The sequence below is a fragment of the Pteronotus mesoamericanus genome, unplaced genomic scaffold (assembly GCF_021234165.1).
Source record: "Pteronotus mesoamericanus isolate MK-2021 breed Mesoamerican mustached bat unplaced genomic scaffold, CSHL_Meso_final contig_116, whole genome shotgun sequence".
NCBI classification, from domain to species: domain Eukaryota; kingdom Metazoa; phylum Chordata; class Mammalia; order Chiroptera; family Mormoopidae; genus Pteronotus; species Pteronotus mesoamericanus.
Window position 1 is genome coordinate 31716586 of NW_026555027.1, and position 24740 is coordinate 31741325.

Genomic DNA, 24740 nt, shown 5'->3' on the forward strand with positions numbered 1-24740 from the left:
AGTTTAAAGAAAACTGAGCAGATGTATGGAAGTGTGCTGGCTAATTTGGAGTTTCCATCTAACATGCCTGGGATATACCATTTCAGTTTAACACCTAACTTTCCCCCTACTCTTTCTAACTTCTACACTCATTTGTTGAGTTTTCCAGATGAGACAGCTATTTGACACAGGCTAAATTATTTTTAGAGAACTTGGAAATCATTCCAAGAGTTAGTGGCAAGAATGGCATTTCCTTTGTTAGAAATAGCAAAGAGGGTTTGGCTTCTCCTGGGCCTCTTTCACCTTGGTTTCTCCAGGACCTGGTAATACAGACGTAGCAGGAATTTAAAAAAGCATTTTGATGAAGTGAACAAATAATAGCAACTGTCCACACTCTAAAAGTTATGTATGCAATTCACTTGAAATAACTTTTCATGGTTCTATAATAGAAAAAAAAATCAAAGTAGCTGAGTTTTTAAAATAGATTTCAAAGTGATCCCAAAGTTTTGACCCTTTTAGCTAATCATGTAGAAATTATTTTCTGCTTATATTTTAGATTCTAAAAATGAAAAAATAACACAAAAATTAATAATGAGGGCCTAAGAAATATATTTAAAATAAATAGATACCTCTTTTTTATATTCTTTCAAATGCTGACATACTCTTTCATCTCTAAATCTTTTGTCAGGATCATATAAAACACCATTTAATTGTTCTTCATTTTAATGTTTGCATGCAAATATTAGTTTAAAATTTGAAGATATTAACTAATTCAAATAACTAATATTAACATTTTATTAATATTTTTCCATTGAATATCCTAAAATATATAAAATTTTAATAATAATGCCTCTGCTTAAAAACAATATAAAAAAATCTATGAAATATAATTTTATTGCTCCAACTTCATAAGAAAAGTTCAACAACAGTCCATCAGACAAAAAGATTCATATGAAGAATTGGCTATTAAGTGCTAAAGTGTTGACAATATTGGTCTCTTGAAATGTAGAGCACTGGTTTGTGAATAAAATTCCATATGTAAGATTTGGATGAATTTGGTAGCTAGTGTTGAACATGTATTTGATGAATAATGAAACTTGTGACTGATTAGCTATCTGAATGGTCAGTTGGTAATATTTCAAGCACTTGTTGACTGAAAAATACCTTCATTAGTGTCACTTTTTAACCATTGTTTAAAAAGCAATTTTCTGTATTTTAACTCTATCCCTGAATTTACTAACTCACTCAAAAATATTTATTAAGTGTCAACAACACTGGATACTGGTGGAGGCATAAGAGTAAATAGCTGTGGAAAAGATGGATGTGTTCCCTGCCCTCATAAACTTGCAGTCTAGTAGGCGATAGCAGCCAATGAGAGTAGTGTTTTTAAACATTCTTAGCTTTTCAGTGAGTTTTATAGTTCATCAATCCTTTTATAGTTTATTAATCCTTTCCTAAGTCTATTTCTCACAAATGTGTTAATTCTCTTATAGTAGTACATTTTTTGATAAATCAAAAGTATTCTATGTAACATTAAAGAATCTACATAGCAAGTTTGACTCTCAGTTCCACTATAAGAAATGAAATATTGTTTTTTAATTTATGAAATACTATTTTACATTTATAGAAAACCATTTTTTTTTTTGCAATGTAAAAGCAAAGTCCACTTTCAAATCTATTGTTCTTAACCTTAATAGTATGGTGATTTTAGTAGTAGAAGCAGAGAAAAAAAGAGTATTTGTATTATTTTGACAATGATCATATCCTTTTTGGCATCTACTACTGCTTTCTCTTTGGATCAAGATGAATGTCTCCCGGTGATAGAAGAGAGTTTTTAGACATTTTCAAAAATCTAGTTCTATTGCAATGCAAGTAATTCTCCTAAGTGTAAAGAAAACACATTGCTATTTTAGTGGTGTCTAAAAATAAGATTGGATTAATTTTTAAAAATTGTGATAAAATATACATACATAAAACTTACCATCTTTAACCATTTTTAAGTGTGCAGTTCAGTGGCATTAAGGACATTCATGTTGTTGTGCTACAATTACCAAGGATTACTTCTTTTAATATAGAAAGAACTTCTTAATGCCAGTTGAGTAACATGTACAGTCCTCAGTACAACTTGTTGGTCATGAATGACTAACTTGTGTACTGTCTTCACTTGTGACATTTTTCATATTCTGTGAATACTTTATTTGAAAATATGCTTTCTATATCTCTTCCTATTTGCTGGCACTTCTGAAACAAAGACACTTTCACATTTAAATAGTTAGACTTTTTCTGGGAATCATATGACTAGAAGTACAGCCATTTTTCACTGAATGTATCACAATTGTAGTTCATTCACTTTATCATGTTTCTAAATATCCTGAAAAAACAATAAGCAATCATCAGATTCATTGAATTCTATGAAATATTAATCAAACATGTAATTCTATTTTGATTATGCCTCATGGACTCCCTAGAATTTGTAACCTTTTCCTAACTCTCTGCTCCCTGGACTCCACTCTGGCCTGAGGCAGTTCCCAGGCTACAGAGGCTCCCAAGGTCATTAGGTCTTAAGTACTGTTTCCCAATGAGTATTCCATGGAATTACACATTTCATAATATTTAGTAAAGGAGAAAAGGGAAAAGGGAGAGGAGAATTGCTTGGGTCTAATAGTACAACATCAGTAACTAGCAAACTCTAGGTTAAACAAAGATAAATAGTATATTTTGCCGCCATACTTAGGAACTCTAATATGCTATTGTGATTTGTGAATTTCAGATAGGAAGACACAGTACACAAAGAATTCCTAACTGTTAAGCTAAGAGTGCCCTTTTTGAGGAGCATTTTGAAAAACTAGTGTCCCAAGGAACACTTTTTGTGAAAAAATGGTAACAAATGTATACTTGAGTAAAACCCTCAGAAACATCCTTGGTGTGGATACTCTGATCACACATTTTGATGGTTTTTATAGCAATTGCCTGAGAGACTTCTAAGAAGGGCCTGTATTGCTTTATAATTTCCCATGGATCTTCTATGAGTCAGTAAGCATACCTCAAAATAGAGCTTTGGAAATGCAAAATAAAATGCTGATGAAAACTTTAAAACACTTTACACATTAAGGACAATTAAGAAAATGTGAAATAAGTTGTATTATTTTTCAATGAAATATTATAAATGTTATACAGAAATATGTGTTAGAAAATAAAAGATCAAAATAGTTAAATGCATTAAGAATTCTAAAGAGAGAATGTTTAATAGCACACTGGAACAAATATTCTTTTTTGAGATTCACTAAATTGTTACATACATCATTGTCATGTCATAATTGAAGGGTGTCAATTCTCATAACAGAGTTTATTATGATCTATTTGCTATTATTTGCCAATGATCTTGATATTATATATTAAGTACTTAATATAAATTATCCCCAGTTCTTCTCTTTCTTTCTCTCTCAGACCTTTTTATGTTGTTGGTGGTAAAAGACTGTGGAGAATTTCTTTTTAGATTATACATTTAAGGCTTTATTTAAGGCTTTTATTTATTAAAACTTTATTAAAAATGACAAATTTTTCCAAATAGGTATACACACTGTAGTATCCAGAAAAAAATGATCTTTCTCACAAACACATTCAGTTCTACATGACATACATAAATTTAAAAATACATAAGTTGTGATATGAGTCTATAGTTTATATGCTCATCAAGATGGAGTACGAATTATGAGTTTATAAAAGATCAGGCTATAATACATCCAGTCCTACTATGAGATACTATAACCTAATGCATTGTGAGTTAGATAACCTAACAAACGGGAGCACCACTTAAGGAGTAGAGAACCCTGAATACTTGGAATCATAGAATCACAGAATGGGAAAAGACCTTAAAGCTACTCTAATCTTTTTGTTTTAGAAGCAAGAAAGCCAAAGCTCAGAGAGTTAGGTACCACAGTGAATAAATCACAGAACCAAGACTTTCTTGCTTCTTATCTCTGGTCTCATGTCTTTCATCTCTTGCTTTTCTTTTTAAAAAAAAATTTGTATCGAATGTATTGGGTGACATTGGTTAATAAAATCATATAAGTTTCAGGTATACAATTCTATAATACATCAACTGTATATTGTTTTGTGTGTTCACCACCTAAAGTCAAAAATCCTTCCATCACCATTTAGATCCCTTTTACCCTCTGCTACCTTTTGACTGGCACCTTTCTGAGATTCGTGAGAAATTATTTTGGCCAGGAGGGTCAATGAACCCTGCTTTACAGAAATCTCTTTGAATTCTAGTTTCAGTATCATGGAACTTCCAAACTTGTAGTGTCATCATTTATTACATTGCTACACTATATCTGGAAACAATAGTTAAATATGAATATAAGAAACTGAAATCAATGAGGGGTCCATGGTCCCATAGTGATTTCACCACTTTCCAAGAAAAATCTAAGTTTTAAATGTTTTTATAACTTCTTTGGAATATATTACTGAAATTTTACATTATAAAAGATTGATTAGCCTATATGTTTTAACAATATCTTAATTTGCCACAACTATCAATTTCTATAATGAATGATAAACACACTTCCTAGATTAAACCACACACACACACACATACACACACACAAATTCTACATTGAGGTTTATTATATAAGTGTCAAAAAAAACCCCTGAAAAGCATTATTGGTTAGTAGCCCCATTTGTAGTCATAAAGAAAAGTTGTATTAACCATTTTTTCCATTAATATGAGAGCACTTGGGATGGAAACCTCAGAGACATCAATGAATCTCTGCTATATAGTAACTAACCAAGTGTACTGCCCTGTATTTTACTCACTCAACAAAGACATATTAAAGGAAATTTAGAATAATTAAATAAAAAACAATGATGTGTATATGTGCATAGTTCTAAAATTATAGTTATTAAACTTGAGTAAGGAAGCAGAATATCTGAAACCCATGGTGCTCATCAAGGTGGAGTATGAATTATTGGAATATTTAATGATATTATATGAGTGAGAATCAATACTACTTAGAGAAACTACAACTCTAATATTGATATATAATAAAAAATCTTAAACCATAAATGTATATACCCACAAATATCTATTAACTGTTCTATCAGGCACAATCACCTTTCTGAGAAACTACATCAATACATATTTTATGATACTTAAACATTCACTTTGTCAGACTCAACAATTACTGGGCATTGATTTTTTTAAAGAAAAACTTTCACTGCTCAAAATATTGAGGAAAATCTAATCAGAAGTGAACTTGGAGAAAGTTTGGCCATATTCAACTAAGCAAAGAAACACTTTCCAATTTCCTGCACACCATAGCAGTTTGAGAACTGTTCTTCCAAAGTCTATATTATGGTTTGCTGATCAATAATTTAAACAATAGATAAATATAGTGACTATATTTCAATCTATAAATGTATTTTTTTATCAAGACAGATACTTTATTCACAAATACTGGAACTAATTTAGTTTTGAGATAAAATTTTCCTCTATAATGTACTTTTTTAACAACTTATATATTATAATATGATGTTTATTTTAGAGATATATCTAAGAACATATAGATAACTCATCACTAATTAAATACAATTATTATACACCAAAAAGATAAATAAAGTGATGCTTTATTTTATTTATTTATTTTTTAACTTTTTTCAAATACATTTATCTCTGCCTTCCCCCATCACTTTCCCTTGCCTCTCCCCCCTTCCCTCCCTCAATCCTTCCCCTTTGGTTTTGTCCATGAGTCCTTGCTATATGTTCCTTGACTTCCCCTTCCCTTCTTTTTCCCCCACCCCCACTCCCTTCTTCACTCCTGTCTCTGTTGATTTCTTTTCCTTTCAGTGTTGCTGGTCTTATTTTCCTTGCATCTTTGTATTGTTGGTTAGGTTCCACTTATAGGTGAGATCATATGGTATCTGTCTTTCCCCTCTTGGCTTATTTCGCTTAGCATAATGCTCTCGAGTTCCATCCATGCTGTCGCGAACTTTAGTAGTTCTTTTTTTCTTTCTGCTGCGTAGTATTCCATTGTGTATATGTACCATACCTTTTTGATCCAATCATCTACTGATGGGCATTGAGGTTGCTTCCAACACTTGGCTATTGTAAATTGTGCTGCTATGAACATTGGGGTGCATAGGTTCTTTTGTATTGGCGTTTTGGTGTTCTTAGGGTATAGTCCCAGCAGGGGAATCACTGGATCCAAAGGCAGTTCCATTTTCAGCTTTTGGAGGAAATTCCACACCGCTTTCCACAGTGGCTGCACCAGTCTGCATTCCCACCAACAGTGGACTAGGGTTCCCTTTTCTCCACAGCCTCGCCAGCACCTGTTGTTTGTGGATCTGTTTATGATGGCCATTCTGACCGGTGTGAGGTGGTACCTCATGGTGGTTTTGATCTGCATTTCTCTGATGGCTAGTGATGCTGAGCATCCTTTCAAATGCCTCTGGGCCCTCTGTATCTCCTCCTTGGAAAAGCGTCTGCCCAGGTCCTTTGCCCATTTTTTGATTGGATTGTTTGTCTTCTTGGAGTGGAGTCGAGTGAGTTCTTTATGTATCTTGGAGATCAAACCTCTATCTGATGTATCATTAGCGAATATATTTTCCCATACGGTTGGCTCCCTTTTCATTTTGCTGATGTTTTCTTTTGCCGTGCAGAAGCTTCTTATTTTGATGAGGTCCCACTTGTTTATTCTTTCCTTTATGTCCCTTGCTTTAGGAGACATATCAGTGAAAAAATTGCTGCGTGGGATATCTGAGAGTTTCCTGCCAATGTTCTCCTCTAGGACATTGATGGTGTTGCGACTTATATTTAAGTCTTTTATCCATCTTGAGTTTATTTTTGTGTATGGTGTCAGCTGAGGATCCAATTTCAATTTTTTGCATGTAGCTGTCCAGCTCTCCCAACGCCATTTGTTGAAGAGGCTATTATGGCTCCATTTTATGCTTCTGCCCCCTTTGTCAAATATTAGATGCCCATAGAGACCTGGGCTTATTTCTGGGCTTTCTATTCTGTTCCTCTGGTCTATGGGTCTGTTCTTGTGCCAGTACCAGATTGTTTTGAGTATAGTGGCTTTGTAGTAGAGTTTGATGTCTGGTATTGTGATCCCTCCTACTTTGTGTTTCTCAAAATTGCTGCGGCTAGTCGGGGTCATTTATGGTTCCATATAAATTTTTGAAATGTCTGTTCTATTTCTGTGAAATACGTCATTGGTATCTTAATAGGGATTGCGTTGAATCTATAAATTGCTTTGGGTAGTATGGACATTTTGAGGATATTAATTCTTCCAATCCATGAGCACGGTATATGCTTCCATTTATTTGTGTCTTCCTTAATGTCATTCTTCAATGTTGTATAGTTTTCTGCATACAGGTCTTTTACATCTTTGGTTAAATTTATTCCTAGGTACTTTATTTTTCTTCTTGCTATATCAAATGGTTTTTTTTTTTTTTCCTGATTTCTCTTTCTTCTATTTCATTGCTGGTGTACAAAAATGCCTTTGATTTCTGAATATTGACTTTGTATCCTGCTGTTTTGCCAAATTCACTTATAAGGTTGAGGAGTTTTTGGGTGGAGTCTACAGGGTTCTCTATGTACACTATCATGTCATCTGCAAACAGTGATAGCTTTACTTCCTCCTTTCCTATTTGGATGCCTTTTATCTCTTTCTCTTGTCTGACCTCTGTGGCTAGGACTTCCAATACGATGTTGAAAAGAAGCAGTGAAAGCGGACATCTTTGTCGTGTTCCCGATCTTAGTGGGAAACCTTTTACTTTTTGCCCGTTGAGTATGATGTTGGCTGTAGGTTTTTCATATATGGCCTTTATTACGTTGAGGAATGCCCCATTTATTCCCATTTTGCTGAGTGTTTTGATCATAAACGGGTGCTGTACCTTGTCAAATGCTTTTTCTGCGTCTATCGAGATGATCATGTGGTTTTTGTCTTTTCTTTTATTCATGTGATGTATCACGTTTACTGATTTGCGTGTATTGAACCATCCCTGCATCCCTGGGATGAATCCCACTTGATCGTGGTGGATGATCTTTTTAATGTATTGCTGGATGCGGTTTGCCAATATTTTGTTGAGGATTTTAGCATCTATGTTCATCAGCGAAATTGGCCTGTAGTTTTCTTTCTTTGTAGGGTCTTTATCTGGTTTTGGGATCAGGGTGATGCTGGCCTCATAGAAGGAGTCTGGGAGTCTTCCCTCCTCTTGGATTTTTGGAATAGTCTAAGAAGGACACGGGTTAGCTCTTCCTTAAATGTTTTGTAAAATTCTCCTGTGAAACTGTCCGGCTCTGGGCTTTTGTGTGCCAGGAGTTTCTTGATTACTGCCTCAATTTCCCCAGCTGTTATCGGTCTGTTCAAGCTTTCTGTTTCTTCCTCCTTCAGTGTTGGAAGATTGTACTTTTCTAAACATTTGTCCACTTCATCAAGATTTTCAAATTTCTTGGCATATAATTGTTCATAATAGTTTCTGATGATCATTTGTATTTCTGTGGTATCCGTTGTTATTTCTCCTCTTTCATTTCTGATATTATTAATTTGGGTCCTCTCCCTTTTTTTTTTTTTTTGATGAGTCTGCTTAAAGGCTTGTCAATTTTATTTATCTTTTCAAAGAACCAGCTTCTGGATTGGTTGATCCTTTGAATTGTTCTTTTCGTTTCTATGTCATTCGGTTTTGCTCTAATCTTGACTATTTCCCTCCTTCTACTTGCTCCGGGATTTATTTGTTGTTGTTTCTCCGGTTCTTGAAGTTGTAGTGTGAGGTCTTTTATTTGAAATGTTTCTATCTTTTTAAGGTAAGCCTGTATTGCTATGAACTTCCCTCTCAGGACCGCCTTTGCTGTGTTCCATAGGTTTTGGACTGCTGTATGTTCATTTTCATTTGTTTCCAGAAATTTTTTGATATCTTCTCTTATCTCATTATTGACCCATCCATTGTTTAATAGTCTACTGTTCAGTCTCCATGAGTTTGCGAGTTTTTGAAGTTTCTCTTGGAGGTTGATTTCCAGTTTCAAGCCCTTGTGGTCCAAGAAAAGTTTGGTATTATTTCAATTTTCCTGAATTTGCTGAGGCTTGCTTTGCGTCCTATCATGTGGTCTATCTTTGAAAAACTGCCATGAACATTTGAAAAGAATGTGTATTTTTCTTCTTTGGGATGTAAGGTTCTATATATGTCAGTTAAGTCTCTTTGATTCAGTGTGTCATTCAGCGCCACAATATGTTTATTAATGTTTTGTTTGGAAGATCTGTCCATTTTTGACCCAGTGGGGTGTTGAAATCCCCTACTATCAGTGTGTTGCTGTCTATATCTTTTTTGAAGTCATCCAACAATTTCCGTATATACTTGGGGGCTCCTATATTGGGAGCATATAAGTTTACAATGTTTATGTCTTCTTGATAGATTCTTCCTTTAAGTATTATAAGGTGCCCCTCTGGGTCTCTTTTTATGGCTGTGTTTTGAAATCTACTTTGTCTGATACAAGTATGGCAACCCCGGCCTTTTTCTCTTGCCCATTTGCTTGGAATATTTTTTTCCATCCCTTTACTTTCAATCTGTGTAGGTCTCTTGCTCTGAGGTGTGTCTCTTGTAGGCAGCATATGTGTGGGTCATGTTTCCTTATCCATTCAGCTACCCTGTGTTTTTTGATTGGGGCATTTAGTCCATTTACATGGAGAGTTATTACTGATAGAAACTTATTCATTTTTTCTCTTTGTACTTGTGTTTTTCTCTTTCTCACTCTTTTCCTTCATCTTCTTAAACCAGTCCCCTTAGCATATCTTGGAGTGCTGGTTTGGTAGAGATGTATTCTTTTAGCCTTCTTTTGTCTGGGAAACTCCATATTTCCCCTTTTATTTTAATTGAGAGCCTTGCTGGGTAGAGCAGCCTTGGTTGTAGGCCCTTGCTTTTCATTACTTGGAATATTTGTTGCCATTCCCTTCTGGCTTGTTTCTGTTGACAAGTCAGCTCCTAGGCGTATCGGGGCCCCCTTGTATGTTACTTTCTCCTTCTCCCTTGCTGCCTTGAGGATTCTCTCTTTGTCTTTGATAGTTGCCATTTTAATGATGATGTGTCTTGGAGTGGACCTCCTTGGGTCCCTCTTGAGTGGGGTCCTATGTGCCTTCTGGATCCATGAGAGCCTTTCTCTCCTCAAATTAGGGAAATTTTCCATCATTACTTTTTTGAGGAGGTTCTCTATCCTTTGCTCCTCTTCTTCTCCTTCTGGTATCCCTATTATACGGATATTATTGCATTTCATGTTGTCCTGCATTTCCCTAAATGTCTCTTCATTCTTTTTGAGTCTTTTTTCCATTTCTTGTTCTTTCTGGGAGCTTTTTTCTACCTTATCCTCCATCTCATTGATTCGATCCTCAGCTTCATCCAACCTGCTTTGGATTCCTTCTACTGTGTTCTTCAATTCAGAAATGGTATTCTTCATATCCTCTTGTGTCTTCTTGATAGTTTCTATGTCCTTTTTCCAGGCTGATATAGTTTGCTGTAAGATCCTGATAGTTTCTCTGCAGTTTCTCATAGTTATCTTTGAGCTGGCTGAGCTCATTGACCTTCCTTAGAACCATTGTTTTGAATTTGATATCTGATAGTTCCCTTGCCTCTATTTCATTTAGTTCTCTCTGTGGGGAGTCCCCTTTTCCACTCATTTGGGGGGAACTTCTTTTTCTTTCCATTTTTGTGAGAGTCTGTTAAGTAAGTTATTTATTTATTTATTTATTTTTGGTTTTGCTTCAATTGGGCTGTCTAGATTTCCTGACTTTGTGGATTAAACTTCTATGGTAGTAGGCAGGTCTTTTTATTTATTTATTTATGTATTTATTTATCTTAAATAAATGTTTTTATGATATATTTTTGTGATAATGTATGTGCTGAGTCATAAGCATAACTTAAACATTACTTTTGTTTTTATTAATGATTTTATTTATTTATTTTTAGAAAAAGGGGAAGAGAAGGAAAAAAGAGGGAGAGAAATATCAACGTGCGAGAGACACATTGATCCCTTGCCTCTTGCACAGCCCCAGCTGGGGACCTGGCCCACAACGCAGGCTTGTGCCCTGACTGGAAATTGAACCAGAGACCTTTCAGTTAACAGGCTGACACTCAATCCACTAAGCCACACCAGCCAGGGTATACTTTTGGAATGAATTGTTTAAATTTGATAAATCAATAGCAACCTATTAAAAAAGATTAAATAAGTCTGGTATTTGTTAGATCTCAATTATTTGATTTGACAATATCAATTCACTGGCTGATAGGATTTTTTTCACTCTCATTATTTCAAAGTATTTGTTATGGCAAATTAATCATTTTTGGAGGTTTTTCTTTCTTCTTTCTCTTTTTGGTCGATGCTGGCATTTATACATATTTTTCTCTTGGACAATTTATCCTGATTTTTTTTCTTCCTTGTGAACAATTAGAATATTTTATCTTTTCTAACTCACAGGACTAGTGCCAAATTATTTGTTCCCGAGAGGATACAACTTAAACACTAAAGTATTATATGTATGTTATTATTACCCTTTTCATCATTATTTAATCAAGCAAAATGCAGTGAATCAACTGGCTCAGTGTATAGATAAAATCTTTTTTTTACAGATGTTTTTTCTCAAACTGATTATGTATGTTTATCTTCGGGTGATAATAATAATTATATAATTGGCCTATGACATTTATCGAGTTCTTAACATATACCAGACATCATCATAACCGTTTTTCAAACATTTTACTTAATCTTCACAGTAATTATTTGGTAGATATGAGTTTGCATCTGACTTTTCTTTTTAACTATTGAGAAAGTTGAGACAAAGGAATGTAATAACTTGCTGAGGTTGTATATGGTTCTGAAGTGGGAAAGAGCTCAGATTTGCCTGATTCTGGGGTCCATGCTCTTCACTACGTACTATGCATGCAATTCTAAAGCAACCGCTATATAGGACAAAATCTATAGCTGAACATTTTGGAAAATGGAAAAACTTTGGTCAATATAAATAAGAGTGGGTTTGTATTCCAGATGCTAATCAAGACAAGTGGATTTAGTGACTTTTTCAATCACCATTATTTTTGGCATATAAATAATACATGTGTGCACCTTTTTTTCTTTTTTTGGATGTTCATATAAGCAATGATTAAAAAAATGGTATCTGTAGGTGACTTTAACTTTAGACAATATCATTCACAGTAATTCTATCTGTACCTTGATCTCTTTCAATTTCCAAACAGATTCTTAAAAATCAAAATAAAAAAAAGTCTTTGGAGATCTAACTAAGGTATTAAATGTTTTGGTTCTTAGCTTACAACAATATTTTCAGATAACTTTTTTTTCCACTCATCTATCCATTTCAGACATATGTTACAGACGTTCTTTGCTGGGAAGAGGGCATCAAAGCTTTTTTTACATTGGTAAGAATACTCCATTTCTCAGGATTCACAAGATTAGAGTTTCCATTCCTCATCTTAAAACTTTTGATGCTAGCACTTAGCGTCAAGAAATCCATCGTCTCTATCATCCTTTTCCAAATTACCTTTCTATGCCCACTCCACCAAGTTCCCCCTCCAGCCACATCAGAGAACTTGCTCTGCCCTGGAACTCACCACACCTCTATGCTATGCTCTTTGCTGGAAATACTTTTTAGTCTCTGCATGATGAAATTATTCATCCTTAAATGCTTGTTCAAAGTTTTACCTGGCTCTAAACCCCCTACCCAAAAGTATAAAGAAGCCTTATTTTCTGGCTTCTACAGTACCGAAGCTGGCACAAAATGGGAGAGAAACAATGATTTATGGAATTGTCAACTGCATTAAAAATGAATTAGAGACTGATCTATCTGTCAGGAGCCCTCTTCTCTCTTACAAAATTTAAAACTCCTTGTTTAAATTTCAAACACTCATTTCCCTTGTGGCTATAATTGGCTTGGACTAGCAACAGCCAAATGAACATATGCGGACAGTAGATGCCAAATAATGCAATTTTATTGAAATATGCATGTGGCTTTTTTCTTGGCGGGTGAATATACTGCTATCCCACCATATATACTTAGTTCGAAAAGTGCAGCATAAGGAAAAAAACAGATCCCATCTGCCAGGCAAAATAGCTATAAAGTGAAGAAATCAGTTTTTTTTTAATGAATCCATTGAGAGTAACTTGAGTTATTTTTTTAATGTAAGAGCAAATAAACTCTTGAGCAGAGCTGCAGAGCAATGTAGTATTCTTTTAATTTATAGCTAGGCCAAATCCAAATCCTGGTTTTAGCTAAATTAGAATGTTCCCAGAAGAGAGAATGATTAGACAATTCAAGTGGGTTTGTCCTGGCCTTCTAAAATCTAAGGGGACTAGAATTCCACTCTCGATTCAAGACAAGTAAACATTTTTCCATATATTCATGAGACTCACTGCATAACTTGGCCGGGTGTTTCTATTTTCTTTAACATATGTCGACAAAAACAAGAGTGTTGTTCTCCTATATTCCAGTCGGAAGAAGTGTGGAATAAGGGCAGACACCTGTTCTTTCTTTTCTTAGCCAACATTTCTGACTCCATTATTGGATTTCCATTTTGATGTATATTTTTTCCTTATCTACTAATAGAATAATTTGAAATATAACTTTTTCATAGGATTTTAATGGTTAACAAAAAAGATCTATAGTGATCAAAATTAATTGTGATGTTGCATCACATAAAGGCCAAGCCAATCAGATAATTTACTTTATTTGAGCTTGTCTTGGCTTGTCTCTACTGAGATGCATTGTTTTCCTCAATAGTCACATAATCCTTCTTCACAGCAGAATGGAGGAGAACTGTGCAAAAACGTGACTTTGAAGCCCACATTTTTTCTGTGCCAATTCAGTATCTTGGACAGCAGTTTAACATATCTGTCTCAGGCAGGGAATAACTTGGGTCTTATCTATCTTACAGGTTAATGTGGACATTTTTATAGTATCATTAAGAAGCATGACAGGTCATTTGAGTAATTATATATAAAGACATTTTAAAAATTCTGTGCCTCAGTATCAGAGTGAGGAAAACTTATTTGCATCCTGGTTCTACCTTTGGGAAATTGGGTGATCCAAGAAAAATACCTAATCCTTTAAACTTCATTTTACTCATCTGGATGGACAGAGACAAATTCCTTCACCCAAAGTTACCAAGCAGTTTAAATGAAAACAGAAAACTCAGTGCCTAGAAGATATAGACAATAAATGTCAATGGAATCTGGACTATTTAGTGTAAATTTTCCCTGTTAATACTGAGACCATTGACAATAATGACAACAGCACATGGATTCTGCATTCTCACAGAGGGCAGAAAGCTGGTCTAAGTGCTATATTTGTATTAGCTGCATAACTCCTATAACAGCCCTTGAAGTAGTTACTCTCGTTATTCATTTAGAACAACTCTGCAGTCTCATAAACACTGTCTTGTTCAGGACAGTACTTTACACCTCAAAAATCAGAACATGGGAAATAACAATAAAAACTTTAACATGACACATTTGAAATTAGAAATTCAAATCTTATAAAACTCAAAATTTAGAGTTAGAGTTCTCCCTTCTATGACTTGTCTTTATAGTCTAGAAGCAAAATACAGTTGATCCTTGAACAATGTGGGTTTGAACTGTGAGGGTCCAATTACATGTAAATTTTTTCTACAATTCCATTAAATATATATAATAGTATTTTTGATCTGTGGTTGGAAATCTACAATGTGAAGAACCTACCATATTCATGTTCCATTTTATATAAGGGACTTGAGCACTCTCAGATTTTGGTACCTGTGGCGGGGACTGGAACCAATCCCCAGGGTATATAAGGCTGTAGTAAATTTTGGAGGAGTGTTAGAATTATCTTTCTTAAATTAAGACAAGTTATATGTATATTTTGACTGTGCAGGAGGTCAGCACCTTCAAGGGTCAACTGTAAAAGAAATACACAATTTTATTATTTACCAAAGAAACATATCCAAAAGTCTGAATCATCCCACTAGTAGTTATGTCTTTTAGTAGAATATGTTTTCTACACATGTAAGTTGCCCAGAATTCTAAATATCTATATTCTATTCTTTTTACTAGAAGAGAAATGATCATTGGTATTAGGAACAAAGTTTCTAATACTACTTGACTTATTGCTGGAAGAATAGCATTACAAGAATACTCCTACTTGAGTCCAAGGACAGTTAAAGATGTCATACTCGTTGGGGATCACATAAGAGGTATCTTGAACAAAGGGGCTGGGATATCTAAGAAGTTTAATCAGAGAATGTCTTTGATTATTTTAAAGTAAGGTGGTATGCAAATTGAGGTAATAGAGAAAAGGATGAATATTGTAGGTCATGTGTAAATGTGTGATCAGATGAGTTGTAAAGATCTGAGCCCATCTTATTCTTTGTGACTCATCTTTAGCCCCTGCAAACCAGGGAATTCTGTCCTGGGATTTATGGTACATAACTGACATATTGTGGTAAGTTAGACAAGTCACTATATTCTGTCACTTCTGTTCTTTTTAAATCAGGTACTTTGTTATGAGGAATTTACTGCTCTTTTAACATTGTTCTGAAAGGGAATTTGCCCCAGTGACTGGTTGCACATGTCAGCATTTTCTGTCATTGTGGGAGGGAAGTGGGAGTGGGTTGAGGGGAAGAAAAGAGAGGAAAAGAAAAACCAAGACTTCTGACCTCTAGAGTGTTGGGCAAATATGTTAGCAATGTTTAAAATAATAAAATCTAAGGATTGAAAGGACCTTAAAAACCTCATAGCCTTAGTTCTCACTCAGTGAAACAATCATTTTTATAACCATATGTCTGATATCCACCCAACCTCTGCTTGAATGCCTTTAGTAATTCCTGAGAATCAATCTGTTCCCTTATTGTTCGAAGTGTCTCTCTTAAATTAAGACAAGTGCTGACTCTATAAACCTTCTAGTCTTTGAAAAATATCTTAATACTCCCCTACGTGCTGGTCTTTCAAATGGTTGAAAACAGTTTTGATGCTTCATTATTCTTTTTCTCCAGGTGAAAAATTAACAGTGCTCTAACAGCTTCTTATACTCCTTATCCCATCTCCTCTGAAAGTGTTCCAGATTAACAATGAGTCATTGTCATAATTACCAAAGCTATAACTATTGTTTAAAATTCATTATTATATGAAACTTGTTTTTTCCCTGATTATTTGTTATATATGCTTATTGTGGCAAATCACCCATAATCCTACCCCTGATAACCACTGTTGACATTTTCATGTGCTTCCTTTTTTCTTTATATATTTTATATCATTTTTAAAAGAATGGATTATATATATAATTTTCAATCCTGCTTTGTTTCTAATGGTATGGTTTGAACACTTACTCTTTAAGGAGATATTTGGAGCAATTCATCCTAAATCGAGTATTCTAACTTATGTCTTGATAATATCTTCTTCTTGATCTCTTTTCCCTAAGCAACTGCAGAAATTCTTTTTGAAGCTCTTAGTCAACATCAAGGACTATGGTTATAAAGAGCTGAAGTACTTCCCAGGGAATCTTGATAACAAAACACTTCAGGTACAATAGAAAGCCAGTGTTTTTATTTAGAAAGTTGGTTTAAACTGAGAACACTTCTCTCTTCTTTGTTGACCAAGTCTTCCTTCTTGAAAAGACACTTCTGAGGCAGATAAAGAAATTTATACTCTCTATTCAAGGTATTTAATCTTTGTATTCTCATGATGACAAACTGAGTGCCATTAACCAAGGAGACTCTCTGCCGATGACAGAGGTGGATCCCTAGTGAAAGGAATCAAGTGAAGGTGAGGCAACACAAGGCTTTGTAACCATAGTTACTTTAAGTCAAAGATTATAAATGTATTGTTTCCATTATGAAAGATGCATTAACATTCCTTTATGTTTAGTCTTAGAAACCTTGTTATCATGGCTAGCCTATTTACTTACTTATCTCTTAAGAGATGGCTAGGCTTAATTAACATTTAAACATTAACCTTGAAGACATGTCCTGGGAGGTAGCCAGGGCAGGGGATAGAAGTCTTTGAAAATGAGATGGAGTAATCTCAAAGAAATGCTAAAATTCTGAGAGAAGCAAAAACTTTATCTTAGGAACCTCTTCAAGAATTGCTCTTATTGACCCAGAAAATTCTGGTAATGACCTCCTATGTCATTATGCATGTACCTGAATGAAATGAAGGATGAAGTGGTGGTACTTTGGAAAGCAATCCTGAAAAACAAAATTGCTATACACTTTGCAGCTCATCATTCTTCTAGCTGTAGCAGATGTTTTCTTATAAATGGTAAAGAAAAAATAGTCACAGCAAACCACTAGAATAATTCACATATTCATAACAATGAAGTAGAATGTTCTTTTATGACCAGGTTGGCGCCACATTTTGGTAGATTGCTATCTCAGATTTCTTTCTCCCTTTGTAACAAATATATTGACATCCACACATTTGCATGAGAAGATGGCTGATATACCCTTATGAAGGTATTGTATTGTTGCCATTTCCAAGAGAATTTCTGAAGTATAAGTTGTCTTTATTAATAATAAATTTCAGGGTAAAAGGGTTAACAAGTGGCTTTTCAAAAATATTCTAAACCCCAGTCTTATTTGATATTTTTCTCTAAAGTTTCTCTGAGCCTTGTAAAGCAAGGAGAAACTTAACTGCCACTGAAAGCAGGACTGTAGCACTTAATGTGACGATCCTCTCCAACCTGACCTTCCCATTATTACCAGACTCCTATGCATCCTGCATAATTTAGCTTAAACATAATTTTCTCAAAGAATGCTTCTGTTTATCTGTACTAAATTAATCAGCCCATCTCCCCGTTACCAGATCACATATCACACCCTCCTAACACCTTAAATTTCTTCATGTTTCTAGCACACTTTTAATTCTTATTCAGTGCCCATGTTCTTCACCAAAATTAAAACTATGTCAAAACAGAAACCTTTTCTTTCTCAAGTGCTTTTTCCTCAGAACCAAACATAGTGCCTTGCACATGGCAGGTCCTCCATAAATGTTTGTTGAGTGAATAAAACTGATGTCTCTATTAAGGTCCTTGAAGCATGAGGTGTTTTTTCTTTTTTTCAAAATATCACTTTATTAGTTTAATCTGAGAGAAGAGATGAATTGTACAATGCCACACTGTGGAAGGCAAAATCTAGAACGTCTGAATTGAGGCACATCCGTGGGTACTGACACAGGCTACCCTCTTGCGGGAAGCTCAAAGCTTCTTCCTTCTCACTTTATGCTCAGTTCTACCTCAGAAGGAGGAGAGAAGATAAATATGAAAAATGGGCAGTACTGGATAATAAACAAAGATGTGAAACCCTCCATGTGGTGCCGAAGAGGTAAAAACAGCTTGTGTCCCACTAGCAAGTTTTCATTATAATTGGGAACAAATTTCAAGCTCTTGGTAATTGAGAGTACATGCCCTTAAGTGGAAAGTAATTAAGACTTGTGGATGAAAAGAGGGTGTTGTAATAAATCTAACCGAAAGCAACCTCACTGGATGATCTGAAATGCCTAAATGGACAGTTCATGGTAGGTGTCAGTCATTCCTCAGGCTTATCACTCTTTAGTAAAAGATTTAAGCAAGCTCTGTCTATTGTTCTTTAGCATCTCGGTTAACATAACTTTGAAATGCCAGAAGTAATCCTTTTTACCCTGGGAGACCCCTGGAAAGAGTAACCACACTCAAGGAAGCAAATAATCTTAACTATTCCGTACCTTGCTTTCTCCTGCCTTCTCAAAATCTTCTTTAGTTCCCTCCTTAAATCCAAAGACATAAAAAAAGTAAAAACCTGTCGTTTTCTGGAGCATTTGAGATCTTGCTTCCTGACATTTTTGGCTCAAGTAAATTCTTTTAAATGTTTTTACAGGTTTAAATGTTTCTTACATCATAGATTGTGTGATTGAAAAAGCATTGAAAAATTATCTATCATTATCATTTCTGTTTACCTGGACAAGCATATTTGCTTTGTTATAGATACAATACTAATACTGTTTCATTTTAAAGAGAAATTATATAGTAAGTTTTTTAAAAATTATCTTCTTTGTGGAATCTTCCTTTTTTCAGAGAATTGAAATAGTTATTCTAGGTAATTAGAATTCAGATGGGAGAGAAGAGACAAATCTCCTGTGTAAAAGAATTTCAAACCATTTATCTAGCTATGCCACTTTGTTATTTAAGTGTGGGCTATGAAAAGTGACTTCTTTCCAAAGAATATAATATGAAAAGGAGGTGGAAGAGGAAAGCAACTCTACAGTAGAGAATTTACCAACACTCCCTTAGCTAAGTAGTTAACATCAACAGCGATAAGTCATGTTGGCAGTATGTACCCTTGAGCCGATATAATGAAAATGATACCTTACTTCTGTGATCTTCCTCATCATCGTCACAGTGTAATCATGAGAAAAACCACCAGCTAAATCATAACAGAGGGATATTGCACGAAATACCTGACCAGTATCAAGATCATCAAAAACAAGGAAAGTCAGAAATTGTCACAGACAAGAGGAGCCCAAGGAAACATGACAACTAAATGTAATTGGTGTCTTAGATGGGATGGGACACTAGGTAAAAACTACAGAAATATGAGTAAAGTGTGCATTGTAGTTAAAAATAATGCATCAATATCAGTTCATTAGTTTGAACAAGTGTACACAACTAATGTAAAATGGTAATAGAGAAACTATGTATGGGAATTCTTGGTAGTATATTTGTAATTTTTTAAAAAATCTGAAATTGTTTTAAATTAGAGATGTTTTAAAAAGATTCTTCAAGCCTAGAAATGTTACTAGATTGAAAATCTTGCAGTCATAAATTCAATCCTATTTACTCTAGTTTTAAAAAGAATAGGGACTGCAGTTGTTACCTGGGACTGCCATAACAAAGTACCACAATAGTATGGCTTAAACAAAAGAATTTTCACAGGGTCCTGGCAGAAGTCTGAGATTAAAATGTTAGTAGCATTGATTCTTTCTGAGAGTGGTGAAAAAACAGTCTGTCCCATGCCTCTTGCCTAGCTTCTGATAGTTTGCTGACAATCTCTGACATTCCTTGGCTTGTAAATGCAAATACCCTAATCTTTACTTTCATCTGCACAGAGTGTTCTCCCTGTGTGGGTCTGCTTTGTCCAAATTTCTCTTTTATGAGGACATTAGTCATTTTGGGTTAGGGTCTCCCCTCTTGGCCTCATCTTAACTTGATCATTCCCAAAAACCTTATTCTCAGATAAGGTCACATTCACAGGTAGTGGGGTTATAATTTCAACACCTGTTGCAGGGACACAGTTCAACCCATGACAAATACAATTTTTGAATTATAAATGTCTGTTGATCTCGGAAGTCACCTCACTCATCAGGTGACCAATGGAGAGTGGTAGTGCTTGGGAAGTGCTTATATTTTCTTATAAGTCTGTATCTGCCACTTACTCTGAGTGATCTTGGAATTAACTAACTACTGGCCCTTTTTTGGTCAATCATATTTCAGGTATTACTACATCTGAGTTGACACAATCATAGTTAAAGATACAGATATAATTTTCAGCCACTTATTAAATCAACAAGAATTTTTATGCTCAACTGAGTATAAGCACATTGGACTTGGATGTGCATATTTCTTTCTTCTTGTCCTCACCCCAACCCTCTATCTTCCTCCTTCCAACAATTTTCAATAGTCAAAGTGTTCAAAGCACAGAAACTATTCAGTCATAAAGGATTTTTTAAACAGTTCCAAAAATCCTGGCTTTGCCAGCCAAGCCTTTTTGAGATAATATGTAGGTAGTCAGGAGTACTGCCTATGAAGCACATTATGGACTCTCCGAGCTGCCAGACTTGACCTGTTACAGTAGATACACAACTATGACTCTTTTTAAAGATTAAATCCTCCACTTGGGTTTTGAAACATATCACTCTGAAGAGCCACAAAATGAACAATATAAATATGTATTTTAGACAGTATGTTGGATAATAATAAGTGCTAAGAGAAAAATAAAATATGGAAAGGCAGTGGGAAATGATGTCAGACAGTATAACTTTAGATAAGGTGTCCAGGACTGGTCTCATTGGGGGAAGTAACTAGAGAATAAAGAAAAAAAAGAACTAAAAGAAATGAGAAATTCAGACATGTGGATATCTTCAGGGAGACAACCAACACATTTCCAGGCAGAGAGAATGGCTAATGTGAAAACACCAGGAGGGAACATGCCTGGCATTTTTTGAAGCCAAAGTAGCTGGAACAAAGAGAATGAGAAGTATATTGAGATAAAATCAGAGAGCTAGGAAACCAGATCATTTAAGTGGTGGTTCAATACGGTATTTTGGTTTTTACCCTAAGTGATGGAGAAATCCATTGAACTTCTTCAGAAAAGAGGGACAATAGAAAAATAATTATGTTTTCTGGGTAGAAAATAAATTATGGAGATCTAGGGGCAGGAGGAAGGAGACTAGTTTAGAAGAGACTGCAATACTGCAAGCAAGAGAAGATGGTGTCTAGGAAGATGTCAAGAATGAAGTAGGAAGAAGTTATTAATTTTGGATATAATTTCATGCAGAGAGACAAGAATTTGCAGATGCAACAGATGTGGGAATTAAGAAAACATTTTTTAAAAAGCACCAAGCTTTATTGGAAGGATTACATTACTATCTAGCTGAAATGGGAATGACTACAGAAAGAGCTAGTACTATTTATGTATGTATGTATGTATGTATGTATTTTTGATTTTTAGAGAGAGGGGAAAGGAGGGAGAAGGAAAGGGAGACATCGATGTGAGAGAGAAACATCAATCGTCTGCCTTCCATAAGCACCTGACTGGGCACCAAACCTGCAACCCAGGCATGTGCCCTGACTGAGAATCAAACGAGTGACATTTCCATTTTCTGAACCATGCCCAACCAACTGAGCCACACAGCCGGGGTGAGCTAGAACTTTATTGAGGAGAGACAGATATTAGAGGTCAATGTTGGCCATGTTGAATTTGAAATCCCTAATAGATTTTCAAGTGGAGATGTCACGTAGGTTCTTGGATATGTGAGTGTAAACTGTAGGGGAAAAGTCCAGGTTGGAGACATAGAGTTTTGATCCATTAACATATAGATGATATTTCAAACCATTAAACTATGTGGGATAACCTAGGTAATGAGTGAAAACTGGAGAGAGAAATGGTCCAAGAACTGATTTCTAGATGTTTCAGTGCCTGCTAATTTTTATTCTTCTTCTGATGCCCCTTCTGTGTATTTTTTGCAGACTCACCCCCTCTGTAAATAACCATGAATGGTTGACATTGCTATACTGTATATCAAACATATAAAGCCACACTAATTTAAAAAGCATAAAGATATGAGTCGATCAAGTGAATAGGATCAAGCTGTCATTAACAGACCTATGCACATGTAAACAAGTCATTTATAGCAGTAGTGGAGGTATAAAGCAGGAAAAGATAGTCTTTTCAACAAGTGATATTGGGAAAATTGGTTATGTATTCTAAAAGAAAAGAAAGTTAACTTTCATATCATATGCAAACATCAATGCCACATGTACTGTAGATTTAGATGTGAAAGGTAAAACAATAAAGCATCTCAAAGAGAATATAGGAAATTACATTCATTATGAATATAATCACACTATAGGTGAAAACTTTTTAAATGGGAAACAAAAACACCAACTATAAAGGAGAGTTTGATAAATGGGGTTATATTAATATTGAACACTTTTATTCATTAAAATATACTATTAAGACAATTAAAAACAAAGCAACAAGAGGGAAAACAGACTTTCAACACATATTACTAAGCAAGAGCTATTTCTTCAGATTATATAAAGGACTCTCACACATGGAAAAAGAGTCAGTGAACCCCAAAACAAGAAGGAAAAAAGCAAGAGAACTGAAAAGACACTACATACACAAACCCAATGTTAGTAAATATCCAGTAAACATGTGAAATATATGAAAAGATATTAATCCTCACTAGTAATCAGGAAAATGCAAATTAATATCACCTAAAGAATGGCTAAATGTTATATTACTGATAATAAATATTAAGGGGCAATGGGAATGCTCACACACTAGTATTGGTTACAACTACTTTGGAAAAATATATTTCCTTAAGTTGACCATATTTTATGACCCTGTACTTTTATTCTTTAATATATACTCAAGATAATGCAGAATATGCATACCAGAAGACATGACAAAAATGTGCATAGCAGTATTACATACCATCATCAAAACTGAAAACAATATTCTTCAACGATATGTCTAAATGATTTGTCACATGTCCATAAATAATGGATGGATGTAATATTGAAAGAAGGACCAAGGTTATATTGTATATTTAGTATCACCAGTTTGAAAAACAGGAAAAACTGGAATGTTTAACAATACAGGCTTTGATGGTATCAAGAAAAGAAAGGAAATTATTATCCTAACATTCAAAGTATTGGCAATTTTGAGGAGGAAGGAGTCGTTGAGAAAGAGTACAAAAGGACCTCCTAGGCACTGACAATGTTTAATTCATGGTCATGGTAAGAGTTACTTTGTGATAAATCATTGCACTCTCAAAAAAGAGAAAAGAAATGATTGAATTAGTGAACTAAAGTCAACTGCTAGTTTTGTTCCCTGGTTAACAGAGACTGCCCACTGCAGTGTGATACTGTATGTTTATTTTGACTTTTGTATGAACTCTAGAATTCATAGAGCACAGTAACTGAAAACAAATGTGGGAATAGAGTAGCATGATCATATCAGACCGAGAAGAAGAGCCTATGATAAGTTCTATCTCATTTGACAATCTGATTGTTAGGTACTCTAATCGATCTTGGAACCACTCATGAGCCAAGGAAGAAAGTATCCCATGACCAGCCTTGGTGGGTATGGCTCAGTGGATTGAGTGCTGGCCTGTGAACCAAAGGGTCACCAGGTCGATTCCCAGCCCAGGCACATGCCTGGGTTGCAGGCTAGGTTCCCAGTAGGGGACATATGAGAGGCAAACACCCATTAATGTTTTTCTCTCTCTCTTTTCCCCTCCTTTCCCCTCTCTCTAAAAATAAATAAATAAGATCTTTAAAATAAATCAAAAGGAAATCAATTTTTAAAAAAAATCTCCTATGATCAATTACTAATATCCACTGTCTTAGTCCATCCAGGCTGCTATAACAAAATGCTACCTACTGGATAGCTTATAACAGCAAAAATTTGTTTCTCATAGTTCTGGAGGCTGGGAAGTCCTAAGACCAAAGCACTGTGTTTACCTTCTGGTGAGAACCCTCTTCATGGTTCATAGAGGAGGTTTCTCTCTGTATTCTAACATGTGGAAAGGGCTAGTAATCTTCTTTGACAAGGCACTAATATCATTCTGAAGGCTCCATCCTCATGACCTAATTACCTACCGAAGGTCCTACCTTCTAACACAGTCACATAGGTCATAAGTGTTTTAGCGTATGAATTTGAGGGAAACAGACATTCAGGCCCTAGCATCCACTGTTCATAGATATTTCCATATTTGTTTTAAATTACACAATTCCTAGGAAAGAGATTAGCTCAAAATCCTGCTGAAAGGTGAGTCTTGGAGGGCAAATTCAGTTAAACCTGGGCTTAAATGGAAGCTCCAAATCCTGTGATATAAACTTAGCTTTCATTTTACCTTCTGAATAAAAGCAGGGTATGTGTATTTTGACTTGTGTTGTGTATTTTGAGTCGTGTGTGTGCAGTGGAGAGGGGTGGAATGTGAGGTGGAGAATGATCTCTCAGTAACAGGAAAT